The sequence below is a fragment of the Balaenoptera physalus genome (assembly GCF_965194825.1).
Source record: "Balaenoptera physalus genome assembly, chromosome: 3".
NCBI lineage: Eukaryota > Metazoa > Chordata > Mammalia > Artiodactyla > Balaenopteridae > Balaenoptera > Balaenoptera physalus.
Window position 1 is genome coordinate 35,264,979 of NC_138890.1, and position 22,386 is coordinate 35,287,364.

General features: G+C 37.1%; 1 long non-coding RNA gene across 1 annotated transcript in view; it reads left to right on the forward strand.

Moving 5' to 3' along the window:
• The window catches only part of LOC309658247, a 537,688-nt gene extending 524,355 nt beyond the window's left edge, over nt 1-13,333 (forward strand). The window contains exon 9 of the long non-coding RNA XR_014262136.1: nt 1,977-13,333. This is a non-coding gene — a long non-coding RNA (uncharacterized lncRNA). The remainder of the gene's footprint in view (nt 1-1,976) is intronic.
• The last annotated feature ends 9,053 nt before the right edge of the window (nt 13,334-22,386 follow it).

Genomic DNA, 22,386 nt, shown 5'->3' on the forward strand with positions numbered 1-22,386 from the left:
TTTGGTATTATGTGGAACTGGGAGGTCTCTTGTGGCCCAGTGTCCTGAACTTGGCTCTCCCACCTCAGTAGCACAGCCCTGATGCCTGGCTGGAGCACCAAGAGCCTTTTATCCACACAGCTCAGAATAAAAGGGAGAAAAAATAAGAAAGACAGACAGACAGACAGACAGACAGAAAGAAAGAAAGAAAGAAAGAGAGGAAGGAAGAAAAGAAGAAAGGAACAAAGGAAGAAAGGAAGAAGATTAGATAAAATAAAGTAAAATAAAATAAAGTTATTGAAATAAAAAAAATAATTATTAAGAAAACATTTTTTTAAAGTAATAAAAAAAAACAAAAAACGGATGGACAGAACCTTAGGACAAATGGTAAAAGCAAAGCTGTACAGACAAAAATCACACACAGAAACATACACAAACACACTCACAAAAAGAGAAAAAGGGATAAAAAATATATATATCTTTGCTCCCAAAGTCCACCTCCTCAATTTGGGATGATTCGTTGTCTATTCAGGTATTCCACAGATGCAGGTACATCAAGTTCATTGTGGAGATTTAATCCTCTGCTTCTGAGGCTACTGGGAGAAATTTCCCTTTCTCTTCTTTGTTCAAACAGTTCCCGGGGTTCAGCTTTGGATTTGGACCCGCCTCTGCCTGTAGGTCGCCTGAGGGTGTCTGTTCTTCGCTCAGACAGGATGGGGTTTAAGGAGCAGCTGATTCGGGGCGTCTGGCTCACTCAGGCCGGGGGGAGGGAGGGGTATGGAGGAGGCGGGGCGAGCCTGCGGTGGCAGAGGCCAGCGGGACGTTGCAGCAGCCTGAGGTGTGCCGTGCGTTCTCCCGGGGAAGTTGTCCTGGATCACGGACCCTGGCAGTGGCGGGCTGCACAGGCTCCCAGGAGGGGCGGTGTGGATAGTGACCTGTGCTTGCACACAGGCTTCTTGGTGGGGGCAGCAGCAGCCTTAGCGTTTCATGACCGTCTCGGGGGTCTGTGCTGATAGCCGCGGCTCACGCCCGTCTCTGGAGCTCCTTTAAGCGGTGCTCTTAATCCCCTCTCCTCGCGCACCAGGAAACAAAGAGGCAAGAAAATGTCTCTTGCCTCTTCGGCAGCTCCAGACCTTTTCCCGGACTCCCTCCCGGCTAGCCGTGGCGCACTAGCCCCCTTCAGGCTGTGTTCACGCCGCCAACCCCAGTCCTCTCCCTGCGATCTGACCGAAGCCCGAGCCTCAGCTCCCAGCTCCCGCCCACCCCGGCGGGCGAGCAGACAAGCCTCTTGGGCTGGTGAGTGCTGGTCGGCGCTGAGCCTCTGTGCGGGAATCTCTCCGCTTTGCCTTCCACACCCCTGTGGCTGCGCTCTCCTCCGTGGCTCTGAAGCTTCCCCCCTCTGCCACCCACAGTCTCCGCCCACGAAGGGGTTTCCTAGTGGGTGGAAACCTTTCCTCCTTCACAGCTCCCTCCCACTGGTGGAGGTCCCGTCCCTATTCTTTTGTCTCTGTTTTTTCTTTTTTCTTTTGCCTTACCCAGGTACATGGGGAGTTTCTTGCCTTTTGGGAGGTCTGGGGTCTTCTGCCAGCGTTCAGTAGGTGTTCTGTAGGGGTTGTTCTACATGTAGATGTGTTTCTGATGTATCTGTGGAGAGGAAGGTGATCTCCGCATCCTACTCTTCCGCCATGTTGAAGTTCTTCCCCTAATTTACTTTTAAAATACTCATAAATTTTCTGTATAATAAATAGCTTAAACATTGTTTTAGGAGTTCTGTTTTGAAATTTGTCTTTTTTTCCCTTTGAAAATAGTCAGAACATTGGACTATATGCAGTTTATTCTAAATTCTCTGTGATTCCCCAAACAGCACCACTAACCTAAACCATGTTTGAAAAGCAGTTCCTGTGTACTTGAAAAATCAAACCACTTAAAAGCAGCTTTCTCTTCACCTTTCCTTTCTCCAGTTAATTTTTATATTAACACTGCTCTTTCTAATTCAGTTGCAGTTCACAGTGACACCGAGTTGAATATTTCTACTTTCTTTGACAGGTAGGAATCATATCATACCTACCTTACTGTTTTGGGGAATTGAAGAGTTAATGAGATAATAATATATAATTTTACTGACACATAGAAAACATGTTAGCTATTGTTATTTTGTCTCAATATTGTGGTTCTATTTCCTTGTTCTTATTTGGACTTTAAGTATTCCTCTTTGTACATGCCAAAATAGGTTTGTGTTTTTTTTTTTGATTTGTAATAACATTTTTGGGTATTTTTTTCTCAGTGACTTTCTTAAGCTTGTTCTTGTTTTTCTTTGCTTTTATTGCCCTTGTCCTCATACGTATCTACAACTACATTCTGGAACATGGTAGAGAATGAGTTTATTTTGAATGAATGGACGAATGAATGATACTTTGTGCATCTTTAAAAAACTGGATTTATTAATGAGACCTTTATATAATGCTATTAATTTAATTAGCTTCTTTCTCCTTTTTTTAATCATTTATGTAGTGCCTGGAATAGAGTTGTGCATGGTATGTGTTCAGTATTTGTTGAAGCAATGAATTAATATGTTATGGCATTTTCAAAATTTAGTTTTGAATGGATTAGTTTAATTTATGAGCTTGTATTCATAAGAGAAAATGCTTAAAATATTTTAACTTCAAAATTTCTATTTATCTTAAAACTGGTGACTTTTGTAAAGTAACAGAAAAAGAGTGTGTCTACTGTGGATATGACTCATATTGTATATATAAATGTAAATATGGTATGGTTTATATTCCTCTTAGATGCTGATCTTTTTTTTTTTTTTTTTTTAAAGAAACCAGAGCTATGTTATGTCTTCGGTGATTTCAAAATGCAATCCAGTAGGTGAATTAGCCTTTTTATCCATTATAAGTTGTTTAATTCAGGGAAGTAAATTTATTAAATTTTAGTAAACAAATATTTATTTATATGACTCTGTCGTCAAATACTCCACCTTTGAATTCTAGCTTTGACATTTACTAGCTGTATGACCTTGAGTAATTGGCTTAATTTCTTTGTATATTGATTTCCTTTTTTATAAAATGGGAACGATGTTAGCATAATCTTATTGGTTTGCTGTGTGGGTTAAATGAATTGATCTATGTCATGTGCTGAGAGCAGTGCCTTGTATATAATTAGCAATATTTAAGAGTGTTAGGACGATTACTAGTATTTCTGTTAATACTGTACGCCAAACACTATACTTGGTTCTGGATTCAGGAGATATTTGGCAAATATGCGTGACAAAACTGTATGCAAGAAGCAGAAAGAAAGCAGTGCTTTGATTAGCAAATGTTCCCTTTCAGCTGACAAAGAGGCACAATTCTTCTGTGGTTCTGCTTTGTTTCTCTTAGGTGTGAAAAATAAATGACAATCCTGCTGAGCCTAATGAACTGTTTATGAAACCTGAAGTCATATGTTGGCTTGTATATGTGATGAAAAGAATTGAATGTTAATGTTTATATAAAATTCAGATAATTTTTTTTACTAGGATTCTATAATATTTCAAAGCAGTCTCAAATTTTTAGGAAAGTACAAATAACTTTTTGTCACTATAACATTTGAGAGGAGGTGATCTGACCTGATGTCTCCTGACCCCCTACTGGTTTAATGTGTGTATATTGTATTTATTTAATATATTACTTTAGAATTTTTCCTATGATATCTGTGGTTTTGAAATTTGTCCTTTATCCTCTTGAACCAACCAGAATATTGACCTATATGCAGTACATTCCCAGTTCTCTTATAGCATCACAATAAACTACCAAGATCAGGAAACTGACACAGATACATTACCATCATTTAATCCTATTCATGTTATACCATTGTCCTGATAATATCTTTTATAGCAAAATAATCCAGTTCAGAACTTTTTACTACATTTGGTTGTCATGGATCTTTATTCTCCTGAACTATGGAAGTGTTTTTTTCCAATTTTTTTCTTGACATTCAAGACCTTGACCCATTTAAAGATAAGCCTAGTTATTTTTTTCAAATGTTCTTCAATTTGTGTTTGTCTTTTGCTTACTCATGAGTATATTAAATTATGCATTTCTAGGAGCAATATTGCAGAATTGATTGTATGTCTGATGCATCCTGTCAGATGGCACACAGTTTTGATCTGTGGTGTTACTAATGCTGTTTGCTTTGATTAATTAATTAAGCTGGTGTCTACCAGTCACTATTTTCTCTTTTGAAATTAATAAATATCTGTGGACCTTATTTTTTAACCATTACTTATCATATTATGGACTCATGGTTTCCTACTTTTGTCAATGCTTTATAATCCATTAATTTGATTATTTATTTTGATACTCAAGTTTGCTTCAGATCTAGTCAACAAGAGTCCCTCCAAGCTGTTCTTTATGTCCCTTTGACACGATCTAATCATTTCTTGAATACATACCTGCTTTAGGCACGCAAAAACTTGTCTCTGGCTCATTCTACTTTTCGTGCCTCAACTCTGGAAACAGTCATTTCTACAAAGGGTCCTACGTCCTTTTGGTGAAGAATGATATTTGGTGAAGACCTGGGCATTAGGTATATTTATTGCTAGGGTGTCATTTGTCCTAGACCATCTCTTTGAACACAGTATGCATTGCACGCATAGGTGTATATGCACTTACTTTTATGTTTATTTGTATATCTATCTGTATATGTTGAAAACCATGAATTCACACCATACTCCCAATTGCAATCCCCCACCACATGGGTCATAATAGAGTTCTCCTTTTGCGTATTTGTAACTCCATTTTCTGACAGTAGGAAGACTGGCTTGCATCATCCTTATATATTTATTCATATGACCAATACCCTCTATACAGCCAATCTTCTCTTACCATTGCCACCCCTTCTGTGTACTGATGCCCCCTTCACTATGCTCGACTCTGACTCCCCACTCCTGGATGCCTGCTCACACTATGTAGACACCCTTCTTCTCACCCTGCATGGGCTCCCACCATGCTGGACCACACCCTCATGGGGATGCTTTCCTTTCCTTTCATCAAATGGTGCCATAAACTGCTGACTACACCTTCCCTCCCTCCACCCTATGGATGACATTCCCATCCCATGTGATCCTATGTAGACCCTGGCACTCCGTACCAGGTCGCCCCATTTCAGATTTGCCTTCCTTGTCTTGCACAGGCTCTGATACTCTGCTTGGGGTCCCCCGTCTATGGCAATATCTCAACCTGTCCTTCTCTGGACCAACACATTCTTCCTCTCCCAGTGTGTGAATACCTACTTTGCTTTGTTGTACTTAATGGATATAAGAATTAACTATTAAGGAAGCTAAGAAAATGGAAGGGAAGGGAGAGGACGGAAAAGGAAGGGAAAGAACAAACCAGATTATAATCAGAAATTGAACTAATGAATCCTTTTAGAAGGATGCAAAAGAAACATTGCTTGTGGCTGCAAATGAAAGTTGAATTAGTTTATATTGGTTCTTAATAGCATTGGTTGGTTTACCAATATGCATACCTCCCACTCCCACATCCCTAATTCTCCCTTCTTTGATTAATTTTGTGTTACCTAGAAAGAGAATTAGTTAGGTCAGTATCTGTAGTGTCATGGTGTGTCTTTTGGGGGTCTCAGTATAGGGTGCATGTAGCTTAGTATAGAAAAAGGAAACTTCAAATAGTATTCAGAAGATCAGGGTTGCCCCTTTCTCTGCGTGGTCTGAAGCAATCATCTCATCTTCCAGTCATAATTCTCCTTACTTATAAAGTGAAACGGGCTGATAATCTTTGAGACCTCATGGAAAACTAGGATTATATTAATAAATAAGTGTGCAATGTAGTAATTCAGTAAATATTTACTGCATGACATTGGGATTGGTTCTTTAATCAGTATATTTTATTATTTGATTCCATGTATGTAAAATGTTCAGATGAGAAAGATCAAAGAAATAGTAAACCGATTAGTGGTTTTCAGGGACTGCAGGGAGGGGCCAAAGGGAGTAACTGCTAATGTGTATGGGGTTTCTTTTGGGGATGATTGTAATATTCTGGAATTAGATAATGGTAATGGTTGCACAACTTTGTAAAATATACTAAAAAACTCCAAACTGTAAACTTTAGAAGGGTGAAATTTATGATATGTGAAGTACATTTCAGTAAATGTGTGATTTAATGTATTCTATAATGGGAAAGTTGTGGTATAACATGGCAGGGTTTGGGCACTAAAACCAGTTATATATATAAGCATCTTTCACACATTAGAAATATGTGCGTTGAACAATTATATGTTGGTTACTATAAAAAAGCAAAAGTAGCCACAATTGGAATTGAGCCAGTTGTAATAATTCCGAAATTTTGGAGAAGATACAACCAAAGGAAATGTAGTTCACGTGGCTAAAAAGACCAATAAGGGCAAGAAATAGCAGCATCACTTACAACAGTGAACATCAGAAAGAGCTCAGATATTGGCCATTGGAGACTTGATTAGATCAGCTGTGTTACATCGAGTGCTGGAATGCTAAGCAGCCTTAGAGACTAGGAAACGTGACATTAACATGGGAGAAAATTTATGACTATAAATATATTTTGAAAAAAACAACATAAACTGGGTGAAAAATAGCAGTTGTAATAGCCACAATGTAATTCTTCAAATATGTAGATACACACAAAATGAAAATGTTAGGATCTGTATCCTTTCAAATGTTGATATATTGGTATCCTTTCTTTTTGGGGTAGTGAGATTATGTGTAGTTTTAAACATATATGGTCTTAAATATTTTCCAAGTGATAACATAAATAGCTTTTATGCTTAGAGAGATAAAAATGTATGTTTTTGGAAAAAAATGGGATTCTGATAGTGAGATACGGATAATACTAAAATGAAATATTAACTGAAATGCTTCATTTATCAACATGCATTGAAAGTGATCTTGCCATTTCTCTTTACAGGTATTTAGTATTGTTGGCCTTACAGCTAAATACTAGTAGCATAGTCATTAAGTATTGTGACAGTCAAAAATACTCCCCTCACCACATTTCTGAATACCCTGTGAGAGGGATAGTTACATTCCTATTTAAAAATAACTAGGTAGCCATACGTATTCATTTGGCTACATTTAGGTAACCATATGTATACGTATTCATGGATATTTTACCCTCATTTTCCTTCTTCCATCACAGACTTTCTTTTTGGGTCATTTCCTTCTTTTTAAAGTATATTAATAGAAATTTCTGTAGTAAAGTTCTATAAAACTGATCACATTTTTGTTTATCCAGAAACGTTTTTATTTTACCCTTGTCCTTGAAAGCTAGTTTTGCTGGAAATACAGTTTTAGGATGACTTCCCCCCCCCTCCCCTCCACCTCAGCTGTTTGGACATATTATGCCATTGTATTCTTGTTTTCATTAATGCTCTTAAAAGGTCTGCTGTTACTCTGTTTTTGTTCCTGCTTGATTAACCTTTTTTATTCTGCTTAAGTTTAATATTTTATTTGTTTTTTGTGCTCTTTAGTATCACTACAATAGGTCTAATATTGGATCTCATTTAATTTATACTGTTTAGTTTATAATTTACTTTTATCTCCATCCTCAGTTCTGAAAAATTCCTAGCCATTATTTTTTCAATACCTCTTCCCCTCCACTCTCTCTATTCTTTCCTGATAGAACACTGATTATATATGTTCGACCTTATTCTGTTCTATATATTCACTTAATAACTCTTTGATATTTCTCATCTTGTCTCTCAATGCTTTACTTTGAATAATTTATTTAGATATATATTTCGTGCAATTATTTTCTCTTTAGTTGGTTCCTAGTTTACTCTTTGTCCACTTATTGTTTTTTGTTCCAATAATTATATTTTTAAGTGATAGAAATTCCCTTTGAATTTGTGTTTTAGATATGACTGGTCATTCTTAATAGCCTCCTATTGCTTGTCATTCCATCCTCTAAAATATATTTCTGTATTAGCTATTATCTATTTATTTTGACAATTCTAAAATCTTAAATTCTTGGGAGCGTCTGCCCATTGTTTATTTTTGGTTTTGGTATCAATCTCATGCAGACTTTTGTTTTCTTGTACATCATTTTTTAATGTTAGTTTATATGCTGAGGTTAATCTGTGAGAATCCCAAGTGTCTAAATTAGGGACAATTTTTATTTTCAGAGAGGATTCATAATTGTTCTTCTGATTGCCAGGAATTTGTCACACCCTTGGATCACTGTAATTCTCTGAAAGGGCGTCTCTGGGTCTACATCTTTCTCTTGTAGGACTTAAAGCTCTGTCTTATATTTGTCCTGGAATTGGCATTGCCTTCCTCTTGGCTCTTGCATTATTTATGGCTCTCAGGTATCAGCTTTCTCTTCCTCTCTTCCCCTCCTGCTTGGGAAATGCCTTGAATTTTTTCAAGGGTCTAGTTATATGTTAGTTACAAATCAATTCAGAGACTCTAGTCCATTAAGATATTGAAAGCAGAAAGCCCCTCATACCTTTATGACTAGAGAAGTTTCTGTTTATCCTCCATGTTGCTAATTAAAAATTTTGCATCTTAAATTTTCTTCTTTTCACTTGAAATCTACATTCTAAATCTGTTGTGGTATAGTTAGCTTTTCTAATTAGTCCTTTTCTCATCTATTTCTCTTTTTACATATTTGAATTCAGGAGAAGTTTTTTATTTTTTAATGAATACACTGCTGCTTAAAAAGATTCATATCATTTCCCATAAGTCAAATCTTGCAAATCTGATTATGAGAGGGTCATGAATCCCTTTTCCTAACTACTCTCAATTAGTTTGTTATGCATGTTTTTATTCTGCTGTGATTTAAAAAAAAAAAAAAGCCTTTATTTTTCCCAGTTGACTTGTGAAGAGAATCAGTGTTAAAGAAATACAATTCTAATACCTGAAACATGTAGAATAAATGTGAGAAAGCAGAGATTAGTTGGGGTGCAATGATGCTTTACTTAGATTTATTTAGATGAGTGTGGTACTGTTGATTCAAATTGGTGTCCTTAAATATTATTTACAAGAAGAAAGCAAGTGCTGGAAAGGGCCAGGTTAAATGATTAAGTTGATGGCAATATCTCCAGCATGTGGAGAATTCCACTTTATCTTGAGATGAAATTGCTCTGAAATATTTAAAGCAAAGTATCTGCTCAAATTAATTTGCTTCCATCACATCTTTCTCCTAGCTGCAAAAATGTTGATCTCTGAGCATTTTGCTTCTCATCTGAAGCTTTTATATATATAAAAAAATTAAACAGCCTGCTTAGATTGCATTCTTGCCTTCAGCTGTGACCTCCGAAGAGTACATCTAAAGACCATTGGAAGCCTCAGTTCTCTTTGGATTGAGGTTAAAAATAGATTTTCACATGAGAAAGAAAAAAGGTGGATAGGGTTTAGAAAGGAGACATAAAAATCCTAACTGTTAGGACTTGATTATCTAATCCTAGAAACATCCTCTGAACTGTGAAGGAGGTAGATATAAGAGAAACAAATTGAGATCTTATTTCACGCAGTATATGGCGAATTCTCTGATTTTATTTGTACCCATGTTGTTTCCTCTATTAGATTGGGAGACCTTGTGGGCAGGGGTCTGTTCCTACACATCTTGTCATACACATCTGCCACAGTACAAAAGGTGTCAAAGACGAATGGATGAAGAAGATGTGGCACATACATACAATGCAGTATTACTCAACCATAAAAAGGAACGAAATTGAGTTATTTGTAGTGAGGTGGATGGACCTAGAGTCTGTCATACAGAGTGAAATAAGTCAGAAAGAGAAAAACAAATACCGTATGCTAACACACATATATGGAATCTAAAAAATTGGTACTGATGAACCTAGGGACAGGGCAGGAATAAAGATGCAGACATTGAGAACAGACTTGAGGACACGGAAGGGGAAGGGGAGACTGGGACGTAGTGAGAAAGTAGCACTGACATATATACACTACCAAATGTAAAATAGATAGCTAGTGGGAAGCAGCCGCATAGCACAGGGAGATCAGCTCGGTGCTCTGTGACCACCTAGAGGGGTGGGATAGGGAGGGTGGGAGGGAGACACAAGAGGGAGGGGATATGGGGATATATGTATACGTATAGCTGATTCACTTTGTTATAAAGCAGAAACTAACACAACATTGCAAAGCAATTACACTCCAGTAAAGATGTATAAAAAAAATAAACATAGTGGCCAAGTTAAAAAAAAAAAAAGGGTCAATATATGTCCATAGAGCTGAGTTGAATTGAAATTGACTTTCTCAGAAGGTTAACTGGGGAAAATGAAGAATTTAGAGGTTTTCCAAAAAAAGTTATTTGTGGTATCTCTCTAGCAGGGGACTAATGTAAGCCAGGGGCTGCTTTTTGGGAGTCCTATGCTGGTCAAAGTTTGGGTAGTTATCTCTTGTCTATTAGGGTAGCATCCTAATTGGTCTGTTTGCTTCCAGTTTTGATGTGCCACAATTCATTTTACACAGAGCAGCCAGAGTTGTAATATTAAAACATAAATCATCCCCAGTTTCAAAACTCTTCAGTGCTTTGTCTTAGCACGATCTGTGGGGCCCTGCATTGTCTTCTCCCTGCAGTTATAGCTGATGCCACCTGGCTCTCCCTCTGGAACTGTATGCCTCAGCCACACTGGCTCCTCTCTGTTCTTTCAACAGCTCCTGTGGACCTACTTTTCCTTCTTACTGTCAAGCTCTCTCCTAGACTTTTCACATGTTAATAATAGAATAAATGTTCATCTTTTAACTCCTTCAACCTCAGATCCAAATGTAATCTGAGAGAGACCTTTCATATTCTAAAGTAGGCCTAACCCAGAATCTTTCTATACATCACCCTGATTTATTTGCTTTGTAACATTTGTCACAATTTTGATATTCTTGCTCTTATTACATTTTACTTGGTTTGACTTTTTTGTCTCTTGACCCTAGACTAATGTCCCTGATGACAGAGGCTTTACTCGTTGGTTCTTTTGTGCATCTCCAGCACTTAACTAAAGTTACCTGAACATAGTAGACACAGTAAAAGTTTATGAAGGACTGAATATATGAATAATGTATGTAAGTCTAAGTTCTTAAGTTTAATGTCATAAGGCATTTCCCCCTTGGTTACAGTTATGTATGATTCCTTTAACCACTGGAGCTGCTAGTTAGAAGAGATATGGGTCCTCTTTATACAGTCTTGAAGTCAGGGGCAGATTGTGAAACACACACATGACTAAATGGGATGCAGTGAAATGATAAATGCTAAGTAATGTGGAATTTAGGACCAAAGGGACCTTTTGCTATTGAGTGTCATTGCTTCTAGGCCCTCTCAAAAGATAGAGCTAGAAAATACATGTGTGAATACCAACCTGTGTGTGCACACATAACATGTATTTATATATATAATCATATATAATGCAATGTCCATCTGTATCAATGTTAAACTAAACACGAATTCATCCTGATGTCTCTGACTTTTATCCAGTACCACACGGATTACTCTAGTCTTCTTCCCTTGCTTATCTGTAACCTTTCACTCCAACAGTGAGAATCCTAGCTCCTACCATCTGTCATCCATTTACTTATTTGTTCAATCCCAGTACACTTGTCCTGTGATTTTAGAATTGTTAATCCATATCCCTATAGGAAACCACTTAGCAACTACAGTGCATAGCGCGCTTGCCTACAATTCCTTTTGTCTTTAGTTTTACAGTCTAACATTGTTTCCCATGTTACTTAGGGCAGCACTTTTCCTCCCACCCACTTCAGAGGTGTGTCATACATTTTTACACAGTTAGATACTTTTGCCAGTAGATACTTTTGCCAGTGTCCGCATTGCATCTTGGGCCCCTCAATCTCCTAATTGATTTTTTTATTTGTATATATTAAGGTTCATTCTTTGTGCTGTAAGAATCTGTGAGTATTGATAAATGCATAGTGTCATGTATCCAACATTACATTGCTATACAGAATAATTTCACAGCCCTAAAATATCCCCTATGCTTCACCTATTCAAACACCTGCCAACTGCTGACCTTTTTACCATTTCTATAGTTTTGCCTTTTCCAGAGTGCCATACAAATGGAAATGTATAGAATGTAGACTTTTTAGACTGGCTTCTTTCACTTAGCAATATGTATGCAAGATTCATCATTGTCTTTGCATGGTTGAACAGCTCATTCCTTATTATTGCTGAAAGCATTACATTGTGTGGACATATCAAGTTTGCCTGTCCTTTCACCTATTGAAGGACATCTTGGTTGCTTCCTGTTTTTGATGATTATGAATAAAGCTGCTATAAACATTCATGTGAAGGTTTTGTGTGGACATAAATGTCAACTCATTTGGGTAAATCCTAAAAGCCTGATTGCTAGGTTGTATGGTAAGGCTTTATTTAGCTTTATAAGAAACTGCTAAACTTCCAAAGTGGCTGTACCATTTACGTTCTCACCAGCAATGAATAAGAGTTCCTGTTGCTCCATGCAAATTGGTAGTGTTAGTGTTTTGGATTTTAGTCATTATAATAGGCATGTAGAGGTAACCAGTTATTGTTTTACTTTGCGTTTTCCTAATGACAAATGATGTCGGACATTTTTTTTCATATGCTTATTTACTATCTCTATATCTTCTTTGAGGAAGTGTCTGTTCAGAAATTTTGGCTATTTTTAAATTGTCTTGGCTATTTTAAAGTTTGTTTCATTGTTGAGTTTTACGAGTTCTATGCATATTTTAGATACAAGCCCTTTACCAGATATTTGATTTTCAAATATTTTCTCTCAATCTTTGGCTTGTCTTTATACTCTTTCAACAGTGTCTTTCACAGAACAGTGTTTAATTTTAATGAAGTCCAACTTATCAAATACTTTTCAGGAATTATGCCTTGGTGCTCTGCCTAAGAACTCATCACTAAACCTGAGGTCACACACATTTTCTCCTGATGGTTATTTTTCAGAGTACAAATAACTTGTAGTACAGGAAGCGCCTGTGATAACTATAATAAATGATTTTTTAAAAAAAATTCTCACCCAAATCTTTGTTTTATTAATAAGCAAGATGATGATTTTTAGTTTTGTACCAGAGATGATTATGAAATACTGCTTACATAATGTACAGAAATAAAATCAAAGGCATTTAAAGGCATTTGCAAAATATTTCCAATTGCAATGCTAGCCAATTAAGGATTAATTTTCTTTCATTACTATTAGACCTGCACAGATTAGAGGTCAATTCCTCCCCCTTTGTGTGTAGATAATTCCCTTTATCATTAAGTGGAGTTTTATGTGTAAGAAGAAAGGGAAACATTTAAACTTTATAGGGAGAAACCATTATCAGCTGTCCAGTAGGCCGAATTCTCTCAACCAGTAGATGTCATTCTCCCTCTATTTTTTTTTTTTTTAAATGATTGTTGCTGTTGTTTTTATTTTATTTTATTTTATTTATTTATTTTTATTATTTATTTATTTTGGCTGTGTTGGGTCTTCGTTTCGTGCGAGGGCTTTCTCTAGTTGCGGCAAGTGGGGGCCACTCTTCATCGCGGTGCGCGGGCCTTTCACTATCGCGGCCGCTCCCGTTGTGGAGCACAGGCTCCAGACGCGCAGGCTCAGCACCTGTGGCTCACGGGCCCAGTTGCTCCAGGGCATGTGGGATCTTCCCAGACCAGGGCTCGAACCCGTGTCCCCTGCATTGGCAGGCAGATTCTCAACCACTGCGCCACCAGGGAAGCCCCTCCCTCTATTTTAATGTGAATTTCTAACCGCTACCTTTAGTTATGTGTTTTGACGACAGGTTAGGAAACCCATTCCAGTTTGGTCTGATCATTGTTATATTATAGTTCTCTTGATCATTGTTCCAAGTTAATATCTTTTCCCTTCCATGATAGGAAGAGTGCCAGAGTGTGAAATTGGGGCAGTTTGACAGAAGTGGCAGTTGATAAGCTTCTGTCTTTCAGTCAGTTAGGCCTTGGTGTGGAATATTTATCTACTTCTTCATTCCATTCACAGTAAAACGTTGGTTAACCGGAAATGGAGAGACATTCTGTTATCTGTCTTTCAGAGTTAGGGCATTCCATGGTGTTTTTTGGGGTAAGGATAAACAGGAAATAGCTGTTTATAATTTGGGTAAGGTTCAAAACAAGCAGTCAGGAAATGCAAGGACCATGTTTCCTTCGCGTGTTATACGGCCCTTCGGATGCGGACAGCTGTAGATGTTATCTCTCCCTTGAGAGGACCATGGCTCACCAAGTCCCAGTTAATTGCCTCTGCTGCTCGCTCTCATCGCACTCCATAACTCCTATAGTGGTGCATGTATAATCCTGCAATATCTATGTCTGTTTACTGTACTCATTAAAGAGTAAGTGTTTGGAAGGTAGACACACCACCCCTGCATTAACCCACATTAATTTAATGAGTAAATATTTACGGATATCTGAATTTTTCAAGCACATTTTAGGCCATGGAAACACCATGGTGAATGCCACAGTGATTGCTTGTAGGACTCTGAGGGGCAGGGAGAGTCCAGACAAGAAAATAGCCAATGACTGTCCAAGATAAAAATGTTACAAAAGAACTAAATAGAGAGCATTGTGGAAGCATGTAGAAAGAACATCTTTCACTCTTGGAGAATCAAGATAGGTTTTCCAGAAAATATAGTACCTAAGCAGAGTTCTTAAGTATAATAAGAAATAGCCAGGAGGAAGGCGCTAGGGTGGAATAGCAAAAGACAAAACAGAATTTCAGGAAAAGTGCATTTACTTTCTGCATTATTTTGTTCCCGGCACTTAGAACCGCAAATGGTAGATTCATTATAATTGTATGAATGAGTAGGTAAATTTCAAGAATCCAAGGTTGAGTTGAAGAGGCTAAACTCTCTTAAACATAGAAAAATTAATATGCCTACTATTTTAAATAGCCTCATAGTCATATTAGCAAGAGAAGAGAAGAAAAAAACCACTTTTCCCCAACTACTGGATTCTCTAGAAGACATAATCATTTTGGAGAATATATTTTCAAGATGTATTATTCTCAGCGAATGGCCATAATGGTAAATGTAGTTCTCATGTGCATTTTTAAATTCTGGAAAATATGGAGGCTAAATACATGTACTTTGAAATAAGATTATGTTTTTTAAACCTAAGTCATGCCATTTATTAAGCTTTTAAGCCCCTAATAACTATTCACTTGATTTTCTCTATAACTTACGAAAAACAGGAAAAAATGATTATTTCACTTGAGTAGGTATTTTTATAATTCCATTGTTCATAAATGTCATGATTTATCTATCAATTTGGATAGGCATTCAGCATGGTTCACCCCAGTTTTGTGGTGTGTCTCCAATCAGCTATCTAAAATGAATACCAAACATCCTTAGTGCTAGTAAAATGTATTTTAATAAATGCATACATTTATAGTCCTCAGATTTCATAAGTGTAAAAGATTTGTGTAGTTGTTGAAAAGTTTGGAAGAAAATAGGAATTATTTCCTCAAGAAATGGAGTAAAGTGTTTGAGTATAGGTATGCTTCTGAGGTGTTTATGTAGTAGAAAAATTTTAAAGTGTGAAACCTTATTCTTTAAAAATAGTGTGATAAAATATCACAGTATATATTGGAATACTTGGAATAATCAGTGACTTTGAAATATATTTTTTACAGCTCTTTCACAAGTGGTTCAATTACAACGGCAATTTTGACCACCACGAGCTCTCATGCATCTCACCCCTTGATATGGGTGTCCCAAAGTCTTCTCTAATAAAAGAGGTCAGAATCCCTTGAAAGGGCAGTGCTGGAAGAAAATAGAGCTAACTTAAAGAGTCTCCATCGGCCAAGAAATCTGAGCACAGTTTCAGTAAAAATGACAGCAGCAAAAACCATCATAGCTATTATGGCTGATTGAAATAATTTCAGTTTGTTAAGGCTACTATGTTCACAATGATAATTAGAAAAGAAAATACAGAGTATAAAAAAAGTTACATAGTGTTAAAAAGGTTCAATAAGCATGACTTATGGAGGTACCAGCGGTTCGTTATAGCTGGCATTCATTTTTTTGCAGCTGGCATCTGTTTTGATGAACTGGCATTTGAACTCTCCCAGTTGTTAACTTTTAAATAGCACTCCTTGTTTCAAATTTATATTCATGAGTCAGGATATATACACACACACAAACACACACACATAAACACACGTGTGTATATGTGTATATATATACATATTTTAAAATACTATTATATTCATTAGGTATTTGTCTACATATTACGTCTAACAAAATTATTTTCTAACTGTATAAGCAGTGAAGCATGAACATAGGGAGTTGTAAATTAAGACAAGTAGTCCTTGAAATCTAAGAACTCTATTGTATGGCAAAGAATGATAAGTTCCTACACAGTTATCAAGTAGCAAAAGTTATACAGCCTGTTCCTGGATAATAAATTAGCAAATTTCTCAAAAAAGACAGCTAACTACGTAGACTCAATCTCTTACTTTCTAGGAGATGAAACCTCTACATGGCCCTGCTAATTACAATATTATGTTAATAAGGGATGCATCAACTTTTAAATAATTCTAACAAGTCAGGTCAATATGGCAAACTGACAGAACAATGGATTATGTCATGCAAACTCTATTTTTATTTATTTATTTATTTTTAAAATTAATTTTTTTTGGAGTATGGTTCCTTTACAATGTTGTGTTAGCCTCACTGCATGACAAAACGAATCAGCCATGCACATACAGACATCCCCTCCCTTTTGGACTTCCCTCCCATTTAGGTTACCACAGTGCGTTAGGTAGAGTTCCCTGTGCTATACAGTATGTTCCCATCAGTTGTCTATTTTATACATAGTATCAATACTGTATATGTGTCATGCGAACTTTTAAAGTGAGACTTTAAAAGTTCATCTTACCCTTACAAAAGGCTTTCACAGTCATTTTCCTGATGGACGTTTTAAGCTAAGCCTATCTGTTATTGTAGGGTGACGTAAAACCAGTTCAAAATAGTTCACAAATTTCTTAAACCTTTGGTGTTATTTTTAGAATACATGTGTCTAAGAATAGAGCTAACTTGTATGATACTTGTATTGGTGTGGTTTGTCTGCTTTACATGGTTTGAAGCATCCAAAAGAATCAGGTACACAGTGGCAGGCAGAATAATGCCACACTCCCCTGGCAATGTCATTTCCTAATCCTCAGAACCCGTAAATGTGTTACCTTACATGGAAAAGGGGACTTTGCAGATGTGATTAAGGTAAGGACCTTGAGATTGGGGGAATATCCTGGATTATCTGGATGAGCTCAAACTAATCATGAGTCCTTAAGATCAGAGAACATTTTTCTGCTGTGGTCAGAGGGACATGTGACCATGTAACAGGAGCCAGAGAGATGCAGTATTGTTGGTTCTGAAGATGACCATGAGACAAGTAATGTGGGGGCCTCTAAAAGCTGGAAATGGTGAGGAAACAGATTCTCCCTGATAGACTCCAGAGAGGAACATAGCATTACTGACACCTTGATTTTAGCTCAGTGAAACCTGTGTCAGAGTTCTGGCTGTCAAAATGGAAAGAGAGTATATCTGTGTTGTTTTCAATATTACAGTAATTTGCTGCAGCAAAAAAATATATATCAAATGTGCCATATAGTTTAAATTATTTAATGGAGTTTACTTAATTATGATTATATCCAATGATAAAATGCTTAGATACAATTTACCTCTAAAGTTTTAATTTAGTAGATATTTATTGTTTAGTGGATACTTATGATTTATTATTAGACATATAATGTGCCTAATGATCATGAGTTTTAGGTGAAGATATTAACAAACAGAATGTTATTAAGATGTTTGCTTATTATTTTTTGCCTTTAACAAGGAGCTGCAAGAAACAGATAACTCAGAAAATTATTGGTCAGTGTATAAGCATGAATAAAGGGGGAAGGAGAGAGTTTAGAATATCAGGGTTGGAAGAGGACTGATTGGAAATTGAGTCTCATTTCCATTGGGTAGAAGATAACACAGAGATGGGCTTTGCACTGCAAATGCAAGTTAGAACTCATATGGTTTCTTTTGGCCTATGAATTGTGAGGGGAAGGGACATATGCAGTCTGTCAAATTCTCTCCTTCCTGGAGCTGTGATCATGGGAGCCTGTCATGATGGTGCTTCCATCAGCCTGAGTCCTGGAAACATGCCATTAGGCAGGGACCCCTTGCCAATATAGAGCGTGATCTACCCGAACCTGATGGGTAGTCAACTTTGCTAACAGTTCAGAAAAAACTCGTAGAAGTAAGTTTTTATGGTTATAATTGTTATAATATAAGCCATAATTCCATCCTTGACCAAATTACTGCTGTCAAAAGAATAACATATGCTGAGTAGTTTAGGCACAGGCTATGGGACTTGCTGGGAGATGAGGCATGTCATCAGATCACCAAGTTTGGGGTGAAGGAAAGGAGTTGGTTTTCACAAATCTAGCATTTAATGGATGTTCTGTTTATAGAAGTGGTTGAATAGAGGAGGGACAGTAAAATGAATACTTATCTGATCCACTAGTAGTTCCACGTCATCTGTATCATCTATGCCTAGCTCTTTGATAGTTCTATTTTCTTTGGATTTCTACCAGTATTCTTCATTTTTTTTTTTCTTACATGAGAAAAATTGAATTGACTTTCAGTCACTGTCAATGTGACAAACTAACCCCAGTCAAAACTGAATTCTCAAATTAAAACTCATCAGTTTAGATGTTATGCTGTAATGATAATACTGATGGTTCCCACTATTTCATAAACTCTACAATGTAGAAGAATCTCAGAGAAAGACTGTACCACATGAGCGCAGATTACCTTCAAAATGCAGAATATATATTGGGCTTCTTATAAAATTTCTAAACATTTCAAATACTCCAAAAAGCCAGTTCCTCACCACCTCCTAGTTTATACTAACTCTAAAAACTCCAGTTAGTTTACATATTATAACTGTGAAAAATACTGTCCTTGGAATTAATTTTCTTATTTACTGTAGTGGTAATTATGGATTGCATGCTCAAACTTCACACTTCTAGAAAAAAATTGTACTTAACAAAAACCCCAGGATTAATGTATAAATGCACTTTTTTGATCTATTTCAGCCTGACTCTGAAATGATCTGTATTTGGAATTTACCTTTGAGATGTTATAATAAGAGCTTCGATGTGACTTTAAAATAAACAAAAGGCCATCCAAACAAGTTGATTTTATTGCATTGGTTTTAGCAGTGAACTGTATAATTTGTTTCCCTGCCAACAGTATTTTGTTTGGTTAGGCTTGCTGAAGGAAGAACCGAGTAAAATCCTTTTTTGAGTAGAGGAATATTTAAAGGATGGAGAGGCTTCTTTAACAGCTAACCTTAAATATGGCTTTCATCTGTAACCTGCACAGCCAACTGTACAATTACCTTGCTTTTATAATCCAAAGAGGCCAGAGGATTTGGACAGCTTTGCACCAACGCCTTGACTGATAGAGAATGGAGTCTAAATGCTCCTGAATTATAGCTGCTCTCCAAACTATATTTTAAAATGCATCCAGTAGGTTTAAATTTTACACTAGCCTTCTTCCTAACAACTTGATCTTCAATTCTCCCCTGCTTAGCTCCATTCTCCGTATTACAGCTAAAACCAGCATGGCATTGTCACACTTCTGCTTAAAACATTTTGGTGGTCCTTCATTGTCCATGGAATAAAGTTTTAGATCTTTCGGTCTTCTGTGTCCTAGTCTCTATCTACTTCTCAGCCACTTGCTGCTGAAATAATACCACATTATTGTGAATTCTTTACATACCTTGTGTGGTTTCTCTCCTCTGTATTTGCTCCTGTTCCTCAGGTCTGGAATGCCCTTCTCACCCTTTTTTCAATTAGTCTCATTCTAATTCTTCCTTCAAGATTCAGGTCAAATGCCATAACCTCCAAGTACTTCCTCTGAGCCCTTTCTTTGTGCTCTTACAGCAGAAGAACGGTACTTACCGTCTTGCTTTGAGATTATCTATTTGTATTTCTCTCTTTGGATAAACTCCTTGAAGAACCTGACTGTTGAGAGTGTATCCTCTATAACCCAGCTCTGTTCCCCAGCCACTCCTCCTGCTATGCCCCACTCCTGCCCACAGGCATCTACTCATTTCCTAGCATAGAGCCTGGATATAAAAAGTGCTCAGTGGGAATTCCCTGGCAGTCCAGTGGTTAGGACTCTGCACTTTCACTGCCAAGGGAGGGTGCAGGTTCAATCCCTGGTCAGGGAACTAATATCCTGCAAGCCGCCACGTGGACCAAAAAAAAATAAAATTGCTCAGTAAATATTTGTTGAACTGAATGAAATAGATTTGCCTTAAAACATCCTAGAAGAGTAAGTAAAGCACTGGAATTCAAGGACTGATTTAGTCAGTTCAAAAAGAAATGCAAGACCAGCATTAATGAAGTTAGACTCATGGATTTGATGCTTATCCAAATCCATTTTCTAACTGTATCTGGCTGACTCTCTATGTCTTAGAATATTCCTGACCAACAGTGTATTTTCAATTTTCTATAATGGCCAAGCTTCTATTCTTCTTTTAACCCTCAGTTTAAGTATTGTCCCTTTGGGAAATCTCACATTCTCCAGTTATCTTTTCACACTTTTTTCTTGCCCTTGTACCTCACTGCATAAATAACTCTGGGACTTATAATATCATATTGTAATTGCTTATTCATCTGTCTCTCTGCACTTTCTTTAATTCAGTGCTCCTTGAGGGCAGGATTTTCTTTTTTCTTTGTTATCCCCACACCCCCTTCCATCCATTGATTAATACAAGGCTAAAAATTGGATGTTGGATAACCAATTAGTTTCATTGTGCTGGTCTCAGCCACTGTCTCAGAACTGCGCTCCATGGATGATAAGGAAGATTGAGATTTAGAGCACAACTAACAAATTATCTCCAGCTAGAGGAACAAAAAAATCTAAGTATATGATGCCTTCAAGGACAGCAAGCATTAGACTCTCATACCAACTTCCAAAACATGCGCTGTAGGGTCTAGAGACCTAGTTTTAAACCTCGGCTTCACCACTTAAGTGGCCTTGAGTAATTTATTTGATATTTATTTCTCATCTGTAAAATGGATTTCATTCATAAAGTTTAGTCTGGCCTCTTTTGGCTAGAGGTGTCAGAAATCCAAATCCAACTCCATTGACCAGAAAAGGAATTGACTGGTCACGTAACTGAAATCCAAGTGTAGTTCTGGCTTTAGGCATAGTTTGGTGCGGAGGTTTCAAAAGATAGTTGCTGAGACAGTGTTTCTCTTTTCACCTCTTGGCTTGGTTGTTCTCTGCTCAGCTTCATGTCATACTTTCTCCGGATCAGGCAGGAAGGCCTCTGCCATCTCCACTTACATCTCCACAATAGAAAGCCCAGAGGAATTGTTGCTCACAGAGGCCTCGGCAGATCTGATTGGATCTGCTTGGGTTATGAGTGTGGTCAGGCACATGAAGGCATTCTCGATGGCCAGTGTGGGGTTTGTGCTCCCTCCCTTTGTTTGGAGAAGGTAGGGCAGCATGACTGAACACACCCAGAGGACAGAGTATAGGAAGGATATTCCACAAGAACTGTAGAAAAGGAGGGGCCGTGCTACACTGACACTCTTAAGTTTTTTATTCTAACAACTATTTATTATGCTCATCTCTCAAAAAGTTGTTGTAGGGATTAGAGATAATTGATGTAAAGTGATCAGCTCACAATTTAGCACATAGCAAACACTCAAAATAAGGTGACTGTTATTACCATTAGTTAATTGAACCAAAGACATTTTGTTACATATTTAATAATCCCATACCTGCTATTCATTTATATTGAAAAGTTTCTAAAGGGACGATTGATTGGCAGATTGACTTCTAGACATATCTAGGTAATGTAATTGTTTCAAAATACCTTTTGCTGTTCAGATATGAGGATATTAATCAGCTTTATTTCTTTGAGAACATTAAAATAGCAGCAACAGTAATAACAACAACAAAAAATTTAAAACCTGTCTTCTCTTTGCACCTAGAAACTTCCAGGTATTATTTTTTACCCCCAGAGCAGTAAAAGAATGAAGCCTCAGTATTTTGGTGTAAAAAATGATTCTTTTTTTTTTTTTTCTATTAGTATTTACATTTATTTCTCTGCATGATGAAAAAGTTTTGTTTTTTTTTTATTTTTTTTAACATCTTTATTGGAGCATAATTGCTTTACAGTGTTGTGTTAGTTTCTGCTGTGTAACAAAATGAATCAACTCTATATATACATATACCCCCATATCTCCTCCCTCTTGCATCTCCCTCCCACCCTCCCTATCCCTCCCCTCTAGGTGGTCACAAAGCACCAAGCTGATCTCCCTGTGCTATGCTGCTGCTTCCCACTAGCTATCTATTTTACGTTTGGTAGTGTATATATGTCCATGCCACTCTCTCACTTC